At 39.0% G+C, this 21,291-nt stretch overlaps 1 protein-coding gene across 1 annotated transcript in view; it reads right to left on the bottom strand.

The window, feature by feature from the left end:
- The window catches only part of plxna3 (plexin A3), a 122,365-nt gene extending 103,030 nt beyond the window's left edge, over positions 1–19,335 (bottom strand). Inside the window, 1 exon segment of the mRNA XM_037772637.1 lies at positions 18,967–19,335. The gene's annotated coding sequence lies outside the window, so the exon portion shown is untranslated.
- Between the last annotated feature and the right edge of the window lie 1,956 nt (positions 19,336–21,291).

Below are 21,291 nucleotides of genomic sequence, written 5' to 3'. Positions count from 1 at the left end.
GTGCATGGCATCATTGCTATAATGCTGTTATTCACTGTCTAATGTGGAAAACATTTTAGGCCAGGATAAAAGATTTTCCTCTGGTTCATCACGATTTACTCAGGCATAGTAACAGTCACAATGTGACTGACACTGGGGATAAATTGTCTGAGGTCTTACCTATCCATAGAGACCAAGATCATGCATATAGACCTGGTAGTTGTGGAGCCATTCTTGATTTACTTTGGGTATGTCTGGCTAGGCGAACCACACCTTCCAGCATCCTAGGTTAATATATTTATCACAAAAGATATATATAAATACAAACAAATTAATCAATACTGACAATAATCAAAGTTCAAACTCAAAACAGGAGAAGCTTTTTTTCCCTGCAGCCACAGTCGGATGCAACTCGTCTACATTAGATGTGTTTCAGCTGCGTCTTTCAGTCTCGTTGTTACGTGATGAGATAAGTTTCCATTTGAGTCGACCCAGCTGTCTGCAGCTGAACGTCTCAGAGCTTCATATGTTAAACTACCGACCAGAAGCATCTTCTACGCTTCAAGTCTATTTTTTCCATCTGCACGTGCAAACATTTTAAACCCCCGTCAGGAAAAATCATTTGACTAGTTTAACACAAGTATAACGACTGGATACTGCAGATATAAATATGTATTTGTTATGGTTATTCAACAGCAGATAATTACACACTCTGTCTGATGAATGAAGAGACTCATTAACACGGATTCTGGATGAGAATAAGAATGGTGATGTGCATGTGTTCATCCCAAAGACTTTTCAGACAGTGTTTTGTGATCAGGTACAAACTTAATAACCAACTTTAAGAATAATTCTTGTTTATTTCAACCTGTCATATTTTCTGTTGAGGCTCTACATGTCTAATCTCCGTTTTTAGAGATTTAGGGGAATGAGGATTAGTGCAAAACAACGTTCATCCTGCAGATTAACATGAGAAAGTCATGTTTTTTTTTTTACAGTTGAACATGTGAATTGTCTGAAAACGTGTGAATTTATCACATGAAATTCTTTGACAAAGTAAATACCAGCTTTTTCCCAGAGCTTTCAACCACATCACACATTCTTCAGCAGATAGAAGCTGTTGTAACTTAATTTACTTTCAGTACTCCTCGTCCACGTTGGTTTAAAGTGAAGCTTCAAAGTTACAACCGAAAGCTCCAGAAAGAAGAAAGCAAGTTGACCTTGAGATGGGATTGTTTTGTCACAAACTACTATCTACTGTATATTTAGAGTTTTTTTAATGCTTAACCTACTAAATGCTGTTTTATATGTGATAAAAACAGGCTTATATAATAAGCATGTGTCTATATGGGAATATCTCACACATTAAATGTTTTTTTACCTAAATATACAGAAATACTTTAAAATATTATGTAAAAGTACAAAAGTATCAGCATCCAAATATACTTAAAGTACCAAAAGTAAGAGTACTCATTATGCAGAATAATATATCTTATATTATTCTATTATAATTATTGATGCATTAATATGTATAGGACTTACAACTGGTAAGAAAGGCACTAATTGTAATATATATATATACTTTATATATATATATATAATTTATTTTGTTTGTTGATTTATATTTTGTATTATTAATCTGAAGTAAAAAATACAATATTTCCATCTGAGATGTAGTGAAGTAGAAAGTAAAAGAAAATGGAAACACTCAAGTAAAATTGTATTGTAAATGTATTTAGTTACTTTCCACTGAAAATAAGTCTCATCAACAGCTTCTGTGTGTTTCACTTGAAAATTAATTAAAATGGTAAAAATATTACAAATAAATCCTTTAAACTTCCAGTGAACACTGAGCCAGTAAATGCATCATGTTGTTGTAACAATAACTCCGATCTAATTTAATGTCACTTCCTGTAATTACATAAACAGAGAGAACCGTAAACCACTGTGTACTTTAATACGTCCACTTTAATGTTACTGCCTCGGCCTCTGTAATTACAAACCTCTGACTGGGCTATTACCAGCTACAACGCCAACACGCTAACACGGCGTGAGCACTTCACTGTCCGTCTGTAAATCTGAGCGAGTCTCTCTGTGGAGACGCAGGAAGGAGTCGCTTCATCCAAACAAAGGAGGTTAAATACAAACTGACATTATGTTGATCTAATAGAATACCGAAGACCAGATGATGGAGGTGAGGTGGAGACACAGCGCCATTTTGTTTTGTCTCATCAAAATATAAAAAAGAAATAAAAATCTGAGGACAATTTTTCACCAAATTTGCTGCAAAAATGTGAAAACTTCTGTTCCACGAATCGAGTTTATTCATATGTATTTTAGTGAAACTGACCACAGAACTGTTTTATCTTTTCTATTTGACAACATGCCACATTTTCCTCTTTTCTTTGACTGAGTGCAGCTGTAGTTTTCACTGTATGTTGCACCAGTGTTAATTGAACTGGGACGCGGAGGCCTCAGGTTTGGATATTGGAGGCGTTAAATGTTGGATCTACAACCTCGAACCAGAAGAGATCTAAATAAGAACTTCAACCCTTTTCTTATAGCAGGTATTACATGTCCAAAGTTAACAACATCCAGCTACCAGCTCCTCTAAAGCTCACATAACATAAACCAAAGTGTAAAATGATATTTCGCAGTTTTTCGGGGGGGTTACAGTACGTGTCAGCCTGGAGGGATTTCATTGGACGATCGTTATCTGGCTCCACGGCAACAAGCAGAGAAATAACTGTGTGTGTGTATAAAACAGTCCATCTATCTATTAGGACTCTGTCATTACCACAGGGTCTCAGACCACACACACACAGTATCATCAGTTATTTCATTAGAGGGAAACACTGTTGATCACATGACGCTGTGATGGTGGTTGAAATGTTGTATTTTAATTTAATGGATCAGCTGATGGAAACCAGAGACACCGAACATCTAAACAAGTCTGACCCTGAGCGGTTACAGCGGCGGCCATGTTGGCTCTGGAGTCACAGTTAAACAAACATCTGTTAGAGGCTGATAATGGACCACATGTTTGGTCCAAGTGGGTTTTTTATTGTCACTATCTCTGCAGCTCTGACTGGACTAGATAACTGTTGTATTTTTGCTTCTTAGTTTTTGACAGATTTTAGGGACCATATGAAGTGCAAAATAAAATGTTTATTAAATGTTTATTTAATCTGAATAAACACAGTCTGAAGGTATTTATTTCAACAGCCTCCAGCAGTAACTAGAGCAGCCTGTATTCAGCTGGAGAGGTCAGATCCAGGGCTAAATAATTACGCCCTCGTGTCCAGATTAAACAAACAAGATACAACATGCTACTCATTACGAGGTGTTGGTAGGTGTGTTATTGAACCTTGGACATCACCAGGCTAGCTGTTTCTAGACCAACACTTACAGTGTTTATGCTAAACTAGGCTAACCACATCCTGACTCCAGCTCCATACTGAACACACAAACTGATATCCATCTAAACATCTCACCATCAGACAGAAAGATTTAATCTTACAGTTCAACTGCTTTCAGGCTCGACACATCAACTCCTTTTTACTCGTCAGCTGACACCTGCCCTCACCATTTACAGTTCAACTACTTTCAGTGCCAACATACAATCTGACATTCTTTGACAATTAATGTTGAATCTAAAAATTAAAATTTGTTCACGCTGCAAAAGACACTTCGCCTCCTTTCAGAGCTTCAACTTCAGCCTCACCTTTAATACAATGCAAAACATCTCGCATGCAAACAATTCATATTTTTAGGGCATTTTAACCCGTTTACAGTGTTCTCAGTGTTAGTGGGCAAGCTTCAGTTAAAGTCCCCATGAAATTAAAAATACATTTTCCCAGTTTTAATCCTGTGTCCCTGTGTTCATTGTTCAGGATGAATATTCCTGTGTTTTTTCATATTGCAGAAAAATAAATATTGCAATGTCAGTTTTCCAACATCGTGCAGCCCTAATTTGGACATTAGCAGGAATGTAGCACAGCTTGGAAGTGAAAGCAGCGCACTGCTTATTTTAATGTGAAAGTGCAGTAATACAAATTTTGTGACTAAAAATCAATGAATAATCTTGATATCAATATTGATCAAAATAATCGTGATTATCATTTTGGCCATAATCATGCAGCCCTACATCCGAGTATTTTTTACATCAAATCTCTGTCTTTTCTCTTCCTGTAAACAGTTACAAATGTTCAATGACTCATCCTGCACTCTGGGGCGTTTACAAAAAATTCCTCCAATCAAATGAGACTTTGGACGACTAGCTAGCCGATCGTTTGTGGATCGGATCGATGTACGCTCTTTGATCGAAGTAGCTAACAGATCAATTTGAAGAGGGACTAAAAGAAATGTGCTTTTGGATATCAGTGGGTTAAAACGCTGTTTTCATTCCCAAAACAATGTGGCTCAGGTCTGATTCATTCAAGGGAAAAATGTAACGATCTTCTGTCACTGCAGCGCCGCAGTTCGTGCAGGTGACCGTCCACCGGATGATGACGGCGGGTGAGCGGTCCAATCAAAGGATTTGATTGAAATCCCACTTGTAACTGTACACAAATATTCTGTTTCACTGTGAGATACGTCACAGTGCAGCCGTTAGAGACGCTCTAACTTCAGTTTCATTGGGACTTTAAAGGAGCAGTGTGTAGAATCTGGCGGTATCTAGCGGTGAGGGTGCAGAATGCAACCAGCTGACACTCCTCCTGTCTTCCAGGCGTGTAGGAAAACTACGGTAACCAGCGTGAAAATATGAATGTCTCTCTCTAGAGCCAGTGTTTGGTTTGTCCGTTCTGTGCTACTGTAGAAACATGGAGGACTCAATGAAGAGGACCCGCTCCCTACGTAGATATAAATGGCTCATTCTAAGGTAATGAAAACACAACTAATCTTATTTTCAGGTGATTATTCACTAAAGAAAACATACGTATTAATATTATATTCAGTTTCTACCAATAGATCCCACTAAATGTTACACATATTTAATAATGCACATCTGTACCTCTCTACTGAGTAATTCTGCTAATAACTAGCACTTTTCAGACACTATATTTCTACAATTTCATCATCTGGTTTTGGGGATTTTGATTAAAAAAAAAAAATGTCAGACTTGTATTTCAGTTCTTTCTGTCCTGTGGTATTTTGGCCTATTTTTGGATCCAAAACAAACTGTAAACACACGATGACCGACAGGGAACTCATTCATCAGACGGTCTCGGTGACCTTTGACCCTCTCTATACATCAACTCTGCACTGACTGCCAGAGCAGAACATCCAAACAAAGTTCATTCCCGTGACTGACAGTCGAGTCACGCTGCATTTAACCTCACTGACAGCTAAATTTATTTCCTCCGGAGGTCATAAAGAGCTCACAACGTTAATGCTGATTGGACACATTAGCTGAGCTGGTCGTCCCCCATCAGAGACAAACAGAAACGTGATGCAGACCACCCAGGTTCATTTAAATTCTGAATTCAGATCAACATTATGAGAATATACTAGTGAAATGCATTCTGATGCGGATTGGCATGTTTTTGACCTCAAAATCAAATGAAAAATAATTGACTTTAATGCCTGAGTTACAGATGTACTGCTAGTCAGCGTTAGGCTGTAACACATCACAGGATGTAACTCAAACTGCACCATAATGAGCTCTTTTATAGGTGCTGTGTTATAAATACAATGGGCCTCCATAGAGTTTAATGCATTATATAAAACATAATGAATCATGAACTGTACATGTCACCATAATGAGCTGTTCTACCAACACAGTCTCACAGCAGTTTATGGAACAGTGGGGAAATTTAAAAAAAAAAATTTTCGTGACGCTCAGCACGACTTTCAAAAAAAGTATTTTTCATGCGTTTTCCAACAAATGTCCAGCAACACCTGACGCACGTGTCACTTTCCGCTGCAGTCTTTTCAAAATAAAACGACTTAGTTAGGTTTAGGAATAGATTGACTTGGTTAGGTTTAGGCAACAATCTCTTGGTTAGGTTTAGGAAGAGATTGACTTGGTTGTATTTAGTTAACAATCTCTTAGTTAGGTTTAGGAAAAGATCGAGTTGGTTAGGTTTAAGCAACAAAACCACTTAGTTAGGGTTTATGAAAAGATTGACTTGGTTAGGTTTATGCAAAAAAACTTTAGGGTTTAGGAAAAGATTGACTTGGTTAGGTTTAGGCAACAAACTCTTAGGTTAGGAATAGATCAACTTGGGACTCCTAATGAATTGGATTTAGGAGACAAGCGTTAATTGGTAATTTGGCGAGAGACTAAAAACAGAGACGCTCTGTCCATCGTCAGTACGGAGATACAACACGCGGAGACTCAGTGGGTTAAAGGAACAGTCCGGCATTTTATAAAATCTTGAATCAACATCATGAGATAAAAACCAAAATCCTAAATTCTGTATGTCTGTCTGCATAAAGTGATTCTAATTTACTTTCATATTGTAAAATGGCTGCTGTTACATCACTGGCAGGGGGAGGGGCTACAAACCAACATGCCTGAGAGTTTAGAGAAGTTCTTATGCTCCGTGAGATGTGAAAAACTCCTGGTTGGTTTGCTTTGGAAAAAAAATCTCTTTATTGATGTTAAATCTGCACGCTGTGAGATAAATGAGGTGGAAACATGCACAAACACCGGTATGGTCCTCTAAACTTCACGCATTACAGGATTTTATCTCCCAACTGAGACCAAACTGGCTCAGACGTCCACATCACATCCGTCCATCAGCGGCTCTGTGTGAACATGAAACAAAGTGTTTCTCCAGAAGCTGAAAAGCCTTTTTTTTGTTTTAAACTCAGCGGAGCCGCCGGCTTCATTAGTCTGATAAAAAACATTTACCTGACGCCTTAAACTGTGAACATTAACAGCTGCTATTTTAAAGCGTGTGAAGTGGCTCCAGAGCAGGAAAGGAAACACTGAGCTGAGCTGCTGTTTCACTCATTAACAGGCTGCCACGTTCTGACCAACGAGTACAACTCAACACACTGTTCTGTTCTAACGATTCATAAAGAAAACAGACTGGTACGTCTTTCCCAGGAGAAAATGTACGGTTCTTCTACCAGTTCCTCCAACTCAAATGTTATTTATCAAGCCATAGTTGAACTTTTAAAAGGGACAGTGTGTAGGATTCGATTCACTTATGTATCGCAATTTTTTTTTTTACGATTTTGAAATCGATTTTTTATTGCCAGAATCAATATATTTGTTTCATTTGAGTCTATGTGGAGGTAGAAGGAAGTTACTGCTTTTATTGATGTAGTCTGCGTAACATGACGTTCCGTATCCGTCAACATAAACAAACCGCAGCGAGTCGAAACGACTGAGCAGAAAACAGCGGAGGGTCAGCGTGGATACGACCTGCACCCTCACATGTTAAATCCAAAGTGGTAAACACTACACATCCAGTAAAGTATGGAAACACTTTGGGTTTCACACATTGCAGGAAAAGCAGAGCTAGACATCACGGCTAAAGCTGCATGCTAACTCTGTCATGGACAGGAAACGTTATCGTATTGCGGTAACGTGCGGTCAAGCCGGCCGTCACTCTCATCTCCGTGGTCAAATCGTCCGCCGCTACAACTGTAGACCACCCATATACTGACATTTATGTTAAATGCATTCAAACGGCCCCGATGGAGCTGACCATGTATGTATAAGGAGAACGGAGCTGACGGGAGAGCTAGCGACGACCTTGGAGAAGTTAGAGGAAGTAGACACGTGTGACTACGTCCGGTTCTCAAAATAAGGTGCTAACAAAGGGAACTGTATATATAAAATACATATATTGAATAAGATTGATTAGATTATATTCACCAGAAGTATAAAACATTACATGTCCCTTATAAATCAAAAAGAAAATAACACTAATTTGAGAAGTAAATGTCTTTATTCTTTGATTTTTGGGTTGCTGGAAAAAAATTAATAAATAATTCCTGAAAATGATCCTGATGTATTTAACTTCAGGACATCTCTGACCAAAAGTGTATGATTCAACTTTTTACCCATGGTGTAGTGGTAAAAAAATTTAAGGTAAATCGCAGTAAATTGTAATATCGAATCGCAATACTTAAAAATTGCAATACATATCGAATCGGCACCCAAGTATCGTGATAATATTGATCAGGAGATAGGTGTATGGTTCCATAGTGAATGTGCAGCGGTTAAACAGGATTTTTGATGATACTAATGAGTGTGAACCATTTTAAGATCTAATTTCATTGTTGCAGTTGCTTATTTTGTAACATTAGTGCCAACAAACACCCCTAGCAGAACGGTAAGTTGTAATTCGTACGTGCTTCGTCAGTTTATAAAAGCAGCAGTGTGACATTAATACAGGATCAGTTGACTCTCAAGAGCTTCAGTTACAGTAGAAACCCTCTGATACTCTGAGGTATTCGCTCTGTGAGAAGGATCATCCTGTAGAATATTACTGTGATAATATCAGATTCTCTTAATCTGCAGACTCTTTTATTGAGGTCACCTGCAGAACTTCGATATCTGACGTTGAAACTGTCTGATTAAGGAGGAGGTCAGAGGTCACGGCGGTGTGATGACGATTACGAGAACAGGAAGATAGATGAAGAAACATGGCGGTGTTTCCCTCAGAGCAGCTAGTCTTTCTGTATTTCCACCACAGAGAGACGACTAAAAGCATTCTTCTCTCTCGGGAGATACTTAAATACTCAGTTTACTTTGGGAACTGCATTAGTTGCTAAGTTACAGAACATTAAATGATTATTAGATGATTTTTAAATCAGAAAAACCTAATGTCGAATTCACAGCAGAGCAATGGCGAAGTGCGGCCTGCGGCGAGCTGCCATGTAATATCTGTGAAAAGCTGCGGCGGCCATTTGATTCTGCAGCGAAGTGCGGCCAAACAAAAGTTGGGAAAAGTTAAACTTTTAGCGTCGATGTGCGGCCAGAGAATTCCCTCAGCTAATCAGTAAACCGATCCTGAAACATATGAACACGCCTCCTGACCGCAGAAGTGTGGCGCTCTCAAGTATTGCGGTTTTCATATTGCGATTTATTGTGATTTTTTCACACGCAGACCCTCCACCGTTTTCTACTTTCTAGTTTCGGCTAGCTGCGGATATGACGTCACGTTACTCAGACTACTACAATAAAAGCGGTAACTTCCTTCTACATCCGCATAGACTCAAATTAAGCAAATATATCAATTCTGGCATTAAAAAATCAATTTCAAAATCTTAAAAAAAAAAATGTTCCCACTCCTGTTTGACACGTGTGAATGCAGAGCCAGAGGTTTTATGTGAGTTGGGTCGGCTGGGAACTTCTGATATATGACATTTAAATAAAAGAATTCACTGCTGATCTGCTGAAGCAGCTCTGGTCCATGTTATGACTATTAAATCTAAATATTTATCAGGTTAAGATCTCAGACTGAAACACACTTTAGTTCATCTTTAATGGTTTAAAACAGCATAAAAAGAGATGCTGAGAGGTTTGAGTTGAAAAGTCCAAACTGACATAACAACGGAGACGTCCAACACAGCTTTGGTGTTGTTACATGTTTTCAGTCATTTACTACAAATCACATGTACTTTACATTCCTGAGGACCATTTAACTGAAACACAGCGCAGAGTTTCAGATCTGTGGACGTGCTGTTTATGCGTTCATCTAAAAACTGATGGTTTGTTCTGAAAACAGTCACACGAGTGGAAACTCTACAGGATTTATAGCTAATGTGGAAAAAAACATGTGAAGAAAAAAACAGTGTTATGATCCTTTAATGGCTAAAAAGGGCAGGACTCCACCCTGAACACACACTAACACACACACACACACACACACACACACACACACACACACACAGGGAGTCTATGTGTCCCTGTTGGTTCATAAAGCATTTCTATAGCTCAACAGCTGCAGCGTGATGCCACACACACACACTAACACCGGAGTAACATGCAATTATGCATACACAGGATGTGAACACACTGGTACATACATGTATTTGACCCTAGACTCCAGAGATTAAATCACACACACTTTACAGCAGCAGCTACGTGTTTGCTTAAAGGTTCTCTTTAAGAGTCGTAAACAATTTGACTTAGTTTACGAACATGTTTTACTTAGTTTTCACACATATTTTACTTAGTTTACGTACATATTTTGCTTGGTTCCCATTCGTATTTTACTTTGTCTACGTATTGTTTTCCGTTATGTTATCTTGTTTCCATACGTCTTTTGCTTATTTTTCGTACGTATTTTACGCAGTTTACATGCTTATTTTACTTAGTTCCTTGTAATATTTTACTTAGTTCCTTGTACGTATTTCACTTAGTTCCTATGCGTATTTTACTTCGTTTACGTACATATTTTACTTGGTTCCCATACTTATTTTATTTAGCTTACATGCGTATTTTACTTAGTTTAAGTATGTATTTTACTTAGTTCCCGTACGTATTTTACTTAGCTTACGTACGTATTTTAAGCCCAACCATGATGTTTTTTGTGAACCTAACTAAGTGCAACCCTTTCATGGTAACAACATGGCGTTAAATGACAGGCGAAAAGCCTAAAATGCGTTATCATGACACGCGGAATGTCCTTAAAATGTTGTGCTATTTCTACGCCTTTCATGAGATCAGGTTGGAAGAGGAGAGGACCGTCATGTGAGCGCTGTGTGAAGGACGGCAGATCGATTTGTTAGATGTTTGTTACTGAAAAGAAGACTTAAACTTCCTTCATGTTGTCTTCATTCTCAACAAAGATATAATGCAGACGAGATTATCTGGGTTTGTCAATTTTACACTCTAAACAAGTTCAGACATTTAGGACACTTTAGTCATTCTTTACCCGTTTGGTTTTTATTTTATGTTCATTTATTTTATTCTCTTATTCCTTCTAACTGATTAAAATTATTGTATGGATTGTTGCCTGCTATGTGTTAAACTGTGCACATCTATCATTATGTGGAATATACTGTATCAGTTTTATGCATTTTATTTAACATCTGGCGAAGAGACAACAGATGGAGATTAAACAGTACAACACTTCTCTTCATTATGTTCAATTAATGGAGAAATTAATGAGGCAGATCGTTTATTTCTGTATTTTTCTGCCTCTTTTATCCATTTCTGTAGATTTACTTTGTTGGTTGTGCTTTCCTGCAGTATGTGTGAATTTACACTCCAGTGAACACACTAAACACACTTCTGAACACAAGCACACAGTATGTACACACACAGTACACACACAGTACACACAGAGTACACACACACGTATGTATTTGACCCTGACCTCTCTGAGGATGAAGCACGCACTCACACACTCACACAAACACAGTACACACAGTACACACAAACACACAGGTCCAGCTGTCTGAGGTCAGGAGGCAACGAGGGAGGAAGTGAAAGTGTCAGCTGATTGTTTCCTGCCTGTTCCTCAGCTCATACTGTGTGTAGTATGCGAGTTACAGTCTTCAGTGAGAGCAGCGATGGTGAGGAGACGGTCAGTGTTTCAGGGACATAATGAATGAAAATGATTCAAAAATACATATACGATACAATACATTAAATTCATTAAATTAGGGCTGTAAATCAATTCAAATATTTAATCGTGATTAATCGCAAAATAATCACAAATTTTTTTATCTGTTCAAAATATACCTTAGGGGGTCATTTGTCAAATATTTAACATGGGTTAATGGTTATCAACATGGGAGTGGGCTAATATGCTGCTTTATGCAAATGTATGTATATATTTATTATTGGAAATCAGTTAACAACACAAAAGGTACTGCATTTAGCATAAAACAATATGTTCAAATCATAACATGGCAAACTGCAGCCCAACAGGCAACAACAGCTGTCAGTGTGTCAGTGTGCTGACTTGACTATGACTTGCCCCAAACGGCATGTGATTATCATAAAGTGGGCATGTCTGTAAAGAGGAGACTCGTGGGTACCCATAGAATCCATTTTCATATCTTGAGGTCAGAGGTCAAGGGACCCGTTTGAAAATGGCCATGACAGTTTTTCCTCACCAAAATTTTGCGCAAGTTTGGAGCGTTATTTAGCCTCCTTCGCGACAAGCTAGTATGACATGGTTGGTACCAATAGATTCCTTAGGTTTTGTAGTTTCATATGATACCAGTATCTTCACTCTTGCTCATGCCCGCTACGCATTATTATCGCATCAACTTTGACAGCCCTACATTAAATACATTAAATACATGGGTCATCCCAGAACAGCAGCTGAGTCGGGCCGGTTACGGCTGAAGTTCAGTAGATCCGGCTGTGCTCTCTGGCCCATGAACTGCCGTCAGATTTGGCTTTGGGTTTTGGGAACAATTTGTGAATCCGCTCCAGTCAGCGGTGCTGATGACGTTGTTATGATACGTACATGAAATAAAGCGGCCGTTTTCACAGCACTCTCACTCATCATTTAGCTTCATTCCAGATGGCCATGTCGTTGTGAACATATCCGTGCATTGGAACGTTCAGATCAGATGAAGATGACAGACAGACCAGACAGACCAGACAGACAGACAGACAGACCGGTCAGAAAGACAGACAAACAGACAGATGGTCTGACTGTAAAATGTCTCGGAGGTGAAACGCTGCAGGCTGAAAATATCATATCAGAGTCTGTCTCTCCCTCTCTTTCTGCTGACTCAGCATTTCCTCAGCGCTGACTCCATTGCTGACTCAGCGTGTGTGTGTGTGTGTTTGTTTTGAGACTAATTGTGTACTAATAAACATTGTGTGTTACAGGAAGACAAAGTGCTTTAGACTCAATTAGACACAAGCACACACACGTCTACCTGATGTCTGAACACACACACACAGGTGACAAGTTGACCTGATTTCATTTAAATGTAGCACGCACACACACACACACACACACACACACACATACAAGGTCAAACACACACACACACACACGATCAATATTCCATAATAAGCAGCAGCAATGATGGATTTCCAATAGCAAGATAACTGGAGGAGGAAATAATCCCATCATTACCTCCACACACACAAACACACACACTTTAACACACACACACACACACACATAGACACGTTGCATCGTATCCTCATGCAACGGTTCGTATGATATCTTACAAAAAGTTAATCCTCATTTTTCGGGCGTTTTCCTACGATGTCCAGCAACACGTGTTAATTTACACTTGTTACATGCATACAGTCTTTTCAAAATAAACTTCTGTCTTCACAGGAAACTATTTAGTTAGATTTAGGAAAAGATTGTGGTTTGGGTTAAAAAATAACTACAGAAGTGGCATTACTTAAAGGAAGTAACAAATAAATCAACGCTGACTTCTGATTTCACACGGGACATGAACAGCGGTCTCCTGGTGAAAGTCTGGTGTTTTACCACTATAGATGACAATAACAAAGTACAGTACAGAAATGTGTACAGTACCCTCTTACACCAGAAAAATAGGGCTCCCCCAGAAGCTACTGTGTAATTTGAACACTGTAACTATTGTAACTATTACCATGCATATAATGTTTTTTGTGTAAAATATATTGAACATTGAATGACCAGATCTAAAATATTGTTCCTTCATTTAGCGCAGAGATTTCAAAAGTGGCAGATAAAATTTCTCAGTGGCAGACAAAGAAAATATTTGCCTGCCACAGTTGCAGGAAGTGAGAAAAGTTCATTTCAGACCCTGCCTCCGGTCTGTGAAGGCTTTAACACGTTATAAACTGCCTCGTGGTTACACACACAGCTCAGCACTTTATTCTTCTCTTTATTCTTCATGTTGCAGAGCGTTTCTACTGTTTCATGTTTGTAGGAAGCCTTGCAGCTCAAAGAATCTCAACTGAACTGAAGTACAAAAAGTCACCTAAACTGCCAAAAAAAAGCCAAATATTTTATTCAATTCTGATCTCAGAATTCTTCTATATGGTCTCATAAACATCCAGAATAAAGTGCTTTTCTCTGGTCGCCCATCGTAGTCACAAAATGTCTTCGGCTGCTAGAGTCCTCACAAGATCATATAAACTCCTGTTCTGATGTCTCTCTGTCGGCTACCAAAACTACATCTGACTTACCAAAGCTTTAAGTGTCTCCGTCCTACATCTCCAGTCTCATTACTCCATCAATTTCCTGACCTCAACCATGTTGTTCTATTAAGATTTTCCCCAGTGAGTGTGTTTTTACATGTGAATATTTTAACATTAAAGTGTGCAGAGACTCTTTGGATGATAAATAAACTAAAGTTGCCTATAAATTGTGATTAAATCCAGTTCAACCAAAGCTCCAGTGCTAAATGCTATAATACATAGGAATATGCACAATGTGAGCACAACATGAAACCAGAGTTACAAGGTTTCTACATGAAAGCAGTAATGTGAGCCATGAGAAAGCGGCGACCTCTGACCTCTATCATTGATTCTCTGAAACCGACTCACATGCTCACCGTGACAATTAGGGACCGGCTCTAGGTCGGCTTGGAAAGGCTCGGGGCGAAGGTGCTTCCCGGGGCCGCGGACTGTCCTTAGTGCGCCCCAGCCGCGTCGTGCCCCCAGGACGGGGCTCGGCCTACGTAAAAAGGCGCCAGGGGTCTGTGGCGATGTCGGCAACCCACCCGACCCGTTTTGAAACACGGACCAAGGAGTCTAACTCACACGTGAGTCAGACAGTGCAAGCAAAACCCTGTGGCGCAATGAAAGTGAAGGCCGGCGCGCAACCAGCTGAGGTGGGATCCCGGCCCTGCGGGGTCGGGCGCACCACCGGCCCGTCTCGCTCGTCAGCGTGAGCGCGTGCGATAGGACCCGAAAGATGGTGACGAGAGGTTAACGTCACGCTGCCGTAACGTGGTATCGGTGCCGTTGCATCGGAGCCATTTTGCGATTACGATTACATGAGCACAGTATTGGACCCAATACCCGATACTGGTATCGGTATCGGTGCATCCGTAGGGACAATGCTAACATGCTGATGGTTAGCAGGTATAATGTTCACCATGTTAGCAAAGAGTATAGAAGCAAAGAGATGAAACTCTGCTGTTTTTTAAAACAGCCACCATTTTGGACTGAAAGTACTTATTATATTTATAATATTGTTATTGCTAAACACAGGCCATTTCAATAGAATATGACAATAGAATAAAAATAATTTACTTTTCATCCTGAATGATGAACCACATTTCATCACCATCCATCCCATAACAGTTGCAGAGATGTTGTGTGTAGTGTGATCTGAAAACAGGAGAGTGATGAAAAGCAGAAACAAATGTTGCTCTGTCAAACATGATGAAGAGTTTGTAGCAGATGTTTCAAACAGAATGAGTGTTTCCATGTCCCTGTGTTTATTAGTGGACTAACAGAGCTGATGTAAACTCAGCTACTGAGAGCTGGATGGATCTAAACAGCAGCTCCTTAAAATACAGTCTGAGGACTTTAAGTAGGACGACGTGCTCACATGGTGCTTTCTCTTAATAAAGTGTCTGCAAATGAAGCAAACACATACAGACAATAAACAGCTGTGTTTACAGTTATAATGATTAGGGGTTGGGGAAAAAATTGATCCACCTATGTATCGCGATTTTTTTTTTTTTTTTACGAATCTGAAATAGATTTTTTAAACTCTATCATGAACAGGAAAAATTACCGTATTGTATACTTCCTCTAACTTCTCCAAGTCCGTCTCTAGCTCTCCCGTCAGCTCCGTTCTCTTTATACATACAAGGTCAGCTCCATCAGTGCCGTTTGAATGCATTTAACATAAATGTCAGCATATGGGTGCTCTACAGTTGTAGCGTCGGCCCATTTGACCACGGAGATGAGAGTGATGGCCGGCTTGACCGCACGTTACCGCAATACGATAACGTTTCCTGTCCGTGACAGGAAACTCTGCTTTTCCTGCAATGTGTGAAACCCAAAGTGTTTCCATACTTTACTGGATGTGTAGTGTTTACCACGCTGGATTTAACATGTGAGGGTGCAGGTCGTATCTACGCAGACCCTCCGCTGTTTTCTGCTTTGTTGTTTGTCACGTTACTCAGACTACAACAATAAAAGCGGTAACTTCCTTCTACCTCCGCATGGACTCAAATGAAGTAAATATATCGATTCTGGCATTAAAAAATCTATTTAAAAATCATAACAAAAAAAAAATACATGGGTGAATCGATTTTGTTTTCCACCCCAAGTATCGACTACTAAATTTCTGGTATTGTGACATCCCTATGTAGTGAAACACTGTAGAGCCGTCATAAAGAAACAGCACATAAAGATTTATCCAGTAAATACATATCTCTCTCTCTCTCTCTCTCTCTCTCTCTCCCTCTCTCTCTATCTATATATACTGTATATATGTTGCAATAAAACATGTTGAGCCTCAATGTCAGACTGCAGCTCTTCATCCTCATCTCTTATTCTGATGGTTTAAAACACCGTGGTCATGTGACTGTTTTTATCTCTCCTAATAAAAAACGAATCACATTACAGATTGATCTTATTATTGATAACCTATCAGGTCGGCTGAAGGTTCATCTGGCTGGGAGAGTTTATAAACTATTTATTGGAACTAAAGATGCAAAACCAAAACAGAGTCGTTGGATGACGTCCAAACCGAACCGTTGCTCCACCATTAAATACAGGCCTGCTGATGAGGTGGCCATTAAGTAGTCTGCCTTCTCATGTATTGTCTTCAGATAATATAGAAATATCCTACTATCAATCAGTCTATTTATTTATATATTTTAGAGTTCAAACACATTGGATGTTTTTCTTCCCCTTAATGTACAAAACAAACCGAACCAAAACCGAGACCCAAAAACAGCAATACAAACCGAACCGTTACACCACTAACTGGATTTATCTGGCATCATTAGCGTTGTCTATTTCATTCATCATTTATTTAGTTGACTGTTTTCCTTCTTATGGTAAATTCTTATAACTGTGTGTTTTATTTTCTATGTGATTGCTGTTATTTTGATCAGGACGCTGCTATAAAACAGATTTTTAATCTCAGTTAAGTGTCTCCTGCTTTAACACAGTTCCATATAATCTGAACAGCCATTTACTTTCATTATCAATTATTCGGCTGATTATTTTCTTGATTGATTGATGAATTGTTTGGCCTTAAAAGTCGGAAAATAGTCAAAATAAATGCCTGTTGGAGTTATTTAAAAAGGGACATCTTCAAGCAGAAAATCCTCACAGCTGAAATCATAAAACGATCAATTTAAAGGATTAATTGATTCGGCTGTAATCTGCTTTTATTCACCTGCTGCACTTCCTCCTCTGTAACACGCATAATCACTACTGATCAATCTGGTTATTGATCAGATGAACATGCTTCAGATTCAGTCAAACACTCTCTGAGGCTCCTCTTGTTATTTCTCTGCCTGTTCACATAAATAAATAAATAAATCTCCATTTTGTTTCCTTTATCATTCACCTGAATCTAATCCACTCGATCGATCAGGTTATTGATCAGCTAAACATCTGTTGGTAAGGACACATGTGGGTGAGAGCTGCTGCTGCTGCCTCATTTACAACCTACTCATTCATTATCATACAACCGATCACATCAGTTATTGATTACATGATCCATCAGCTACAGACTGTTGACTCACATATTTATTGATCCTGTATTATATAACTGATCAGAGAAGTTATCCTGCAGGAGAATCTTTATTGTCGTTAAAAAAATCTGATTAATGTGTATTGATCATCTGATCACGTCACTGATTGAGTTCTAAATATATCATTTAAAAACTGATCATCAGGTGTTTTCTCTGATTGAATGTTATTTTAGGATCAAATCAGGTGATTGGCTCTCTGATTGACAACCTTCAGCCTGATCATAAAATCTAATTAATGTGTATTGATCATCTGATCACGTCACTGATTGAGTTCTAAATTGATCATCAGGTGATTTCTCTCATTGAATGTTATTTTAGGATCAAATCAGGTGATTGGCTCTCTGATTGATAACCTTCAGCCTGATCATAAAATCTGATTAATGTGTATTGATCATCTGATCACGTCACTAATTGAGTTCTAAATGTGTCATTTTAAAAAATTGATCATCAGGTGATTTCTCTCATTGAATGTTATTTAAGGATCAAATCAGGTGATTGGCTCTCTGATTGATAACCTGATCATTTACATCGATCACAGCGGGATGAACATCTATAACCAGTTCGATCCCGGTTCTACTCGGAACACGAATCGATCAGTATCGGTTTGTGTGATCCGGATCGGAGGATGGAGGGCTCCTTCCTCTCCAGCACATGGACGCACGGATGAAGGCGGATTCAGGAAAAACATCCATCTGGATTTAGTGCGTGTTTTGCGGGCAGCAGATCATCTCATCTGCGGTTCTGGAGCGACGTTTACACGTTTTTCCGGCGTTTCAGCTGCGATTTAAAGCGTTTTTCTGCTGCCTCCCCCTCTTTGTTCTTCTTTAATGGATCGGCGTCTGGAGCCTAGCTACCTCCCAGACCCCCCTCCTCTCCTCCTCCCTCCTCCCCCACCACCACTCACTGAAAAACACACATTTTTCAGCCCACAAATCGCCTCTTTAACGCACAGAATGTAACCGTTTAAAAATGGAACACACAGCGAGCGGTGCACTAACGGCAGGCCGAGCATGTCTCACTAAATACCCTCCGAGGGGTGAAAGAAAGCAGCCCTACCTGGAGGTAAAAACCCTCCCCCGGTCCGGTTCCTTCACCCCTACACTCCCCCACTCACTGGGTGAGGAAACAGTGGAAAAAAGAGGACATTTCCACGCGTAAAAACGTGGAGAAGAAGCAGCAGATGAGCGGTGATGCGGCGGGGAGACGAGGCGTTTTCCCCCCGAAACATCCACACACATACACCCCCCTACACCACCACCAGCTCCACCACCTCCACCACAGCTACCCCCACATCTATCTGGCACCCTGGACCTGGAGAACCCCCCATAACATCTCCACACAGAACCTCCTCCAGAAAGAAAGCTCCAGTCTTACCTGGACGGAGACGCGCAGAAAAGTCCAATCAGTTATTTAAATCCAACTGCCCAACTGCTGCCGTTACTGCCTTTCTTCTTCTTCTTCTTCTTCTTCTCCTCTTCTTCACATCAGGTGTTGGTGGTGGAGTCCGGACAGGTAAACACGTCCTGCGTTAAAAAGGTGAAAGAATAATAATCCAGAGTTGTTGAGAGTGAGAGATGTGAGATGTGAGATGTGAGAGATGTGAGAGCGGAGCGGCGCGGCGCGTCTCCCCGGTTCACACACAGCCTGCCTCGGCTTGGCTCGGCTCGGTCTGCCGCTGCTCCGACACAACCAGCCCCCACCATCTGGACCGTACCACTCCACACCCGGCTGGGAGGGGGGAGGTTAGCCAATTAAAGGGAGCTCAATTAAACTAGTTCCATGTAAATGAATCGATTAACAAAAGGCTCAACTAGCCAACAACAATATTATTACTAAACAGGAGAATCTAGTGTTGTTTTTTAATCTTAAAGTAGTAGAGATGGAGTGTTTGCAGCTGTTCCACCCCTATACAAACTACCCCTTTGGTTCAGTCCAGCTCCTTAATCTGCTGTTTTTCTCCTCCCAAAGCCAGATGTGGAGAGAGACTGAGAGAGAGACCAAGACTCACAATGAGAGAGAGAGAGAAATATATAGACAGATGCAAGGATGTATATATAGAGAGAAGAGAGATATAAAGATAGAGGGGGAGTGAGGAGCTGCATGGAAATATAAAAAAAGATGCAGAGATGGAGGAGTGAAGAAACATGGAAATAGAATATAGAGATGGAGGAGTGAAGAAAAGAAAGCAGAGTAAAAAAATATTGCTTACAGGGAATGAGAAAAGGAATACAACAACATGACGTAGAGATGGACAAAAGGAAAAATAGAATAGAATAGAATAGAATAGAAAGCTTTATTGTCATTGTATTAAATACAACGAGATTCACAGTTGCCACTTCTGGTCAGTGCTTTAAAACAAATACTTGACAAGGCTAAACGAGGCACATAAAACATATAACAGGTAAAACACACACAGTTATAAAGCAAATAAAACAGGTAAAGTAGAGGTAATAAATAAATATAAACAGAAGTGTTACACTAGAGGTATAACATATAAAAAATAGATGTTATGTAAACAGAGGTAATTGCACCGTAAAATAGGGTAGGGTAGATGTAATAAATAAAATGTAAACAAAGGTAGTTGCACTTGAGGTGTATATTGCATCAAGGATATATTGCACAGACAAAAAGACAAAGATGTAATTAAAGAAGAGAAATATATGTAGAGAAAGAGGGAGATATGTGGAGGAAACGATATAGAAGAAGGAGATAAAATGAACTGTGCAATACTGTCATCAAGACATATTCTTATTAATTTCTTATTTATACCATTCTGGCATTTGTATCAACACACTTAAAAGATCCCACTTCTCAGCATTTTCTATTATTTGTGGTTATTTGTTATATATTGCATGTCTTAATGCAGATATTTGTACATATTTCTTATTTCTTATATTCTCATTTTCTTATTTTTAATTTTAGTACTTATTATACTTACTTATTTCATTACATATGTTGTGTTTATATTGTGGCATTATGGACATAATTTACATGTATACTCCTTTATTTCTATTTTCTTACATTTCTTTATGTTTATACAAGAGTAACTGTAACAAGGATCGATAAAGTATTTCTGATTATGAGAGTCAGAGATGGAAGAGTAAAGAAAAATGGAAATAGAATAAAGAGATGGAAGAAATGTGGAGGAGGAAGAAAAGAAAACAGAAACGGTTATTGGCTCACAGGGAATGAGAGAAGAAATACAACAACAAGACGTAGAGATGGACCGAAGGAAAAAGACAAAGATATAATTAAAGAAGATAAATATATGTAGAGAACAAGGGAGATATGTGGAGGAAACAATATAGAAGGAGAAGACAAAATTAACTGTGCAATACTGTCATCAAGAAATATTCTCATTTATTTCTTATTTATACCATTCTGGCATCTATTCTACACACTTATTATATTTGTTATATATTGCACGTCTTAATGCAAATATTTGCACATATTTCTTATATTTTAATTTTCTTATTTTTGAATTTTAGTACTTACTTATTATACTGACTTATTTCTTTACATATATTGTGTTTATATATTGTAGCATTACGTACATAGTTTACATTTTTATATGCAGTAGATCTTGTGCAATGTGAGTGATGTGCAATATATGTTGTTTGTGGTTTATATTGTTTGTGTTTCTCTGTTTACACGAGGATTGCTGTTTGTTTGTAGTTATTGATGCTGCTGTGGAGGCAG

This window comes from Sebastes umbrosus, chromosome 6 (assembly GCF_015220745.1).
Source record: "Sebastes umbrosus isolate fSebUmb1 chromosome 6, fSebUmb1.pri, whole genome shotgun sequence".
Taxonomy (NCBI): Eukaryota; Metazoa; Chordata; class Actinopteri; order Perciformes; family Sebastidae; genus Sebastes; species Sebastes umbrosus.
This window is presented reverse-complemented; position numbering and strand designations above follow the sequence as displayed.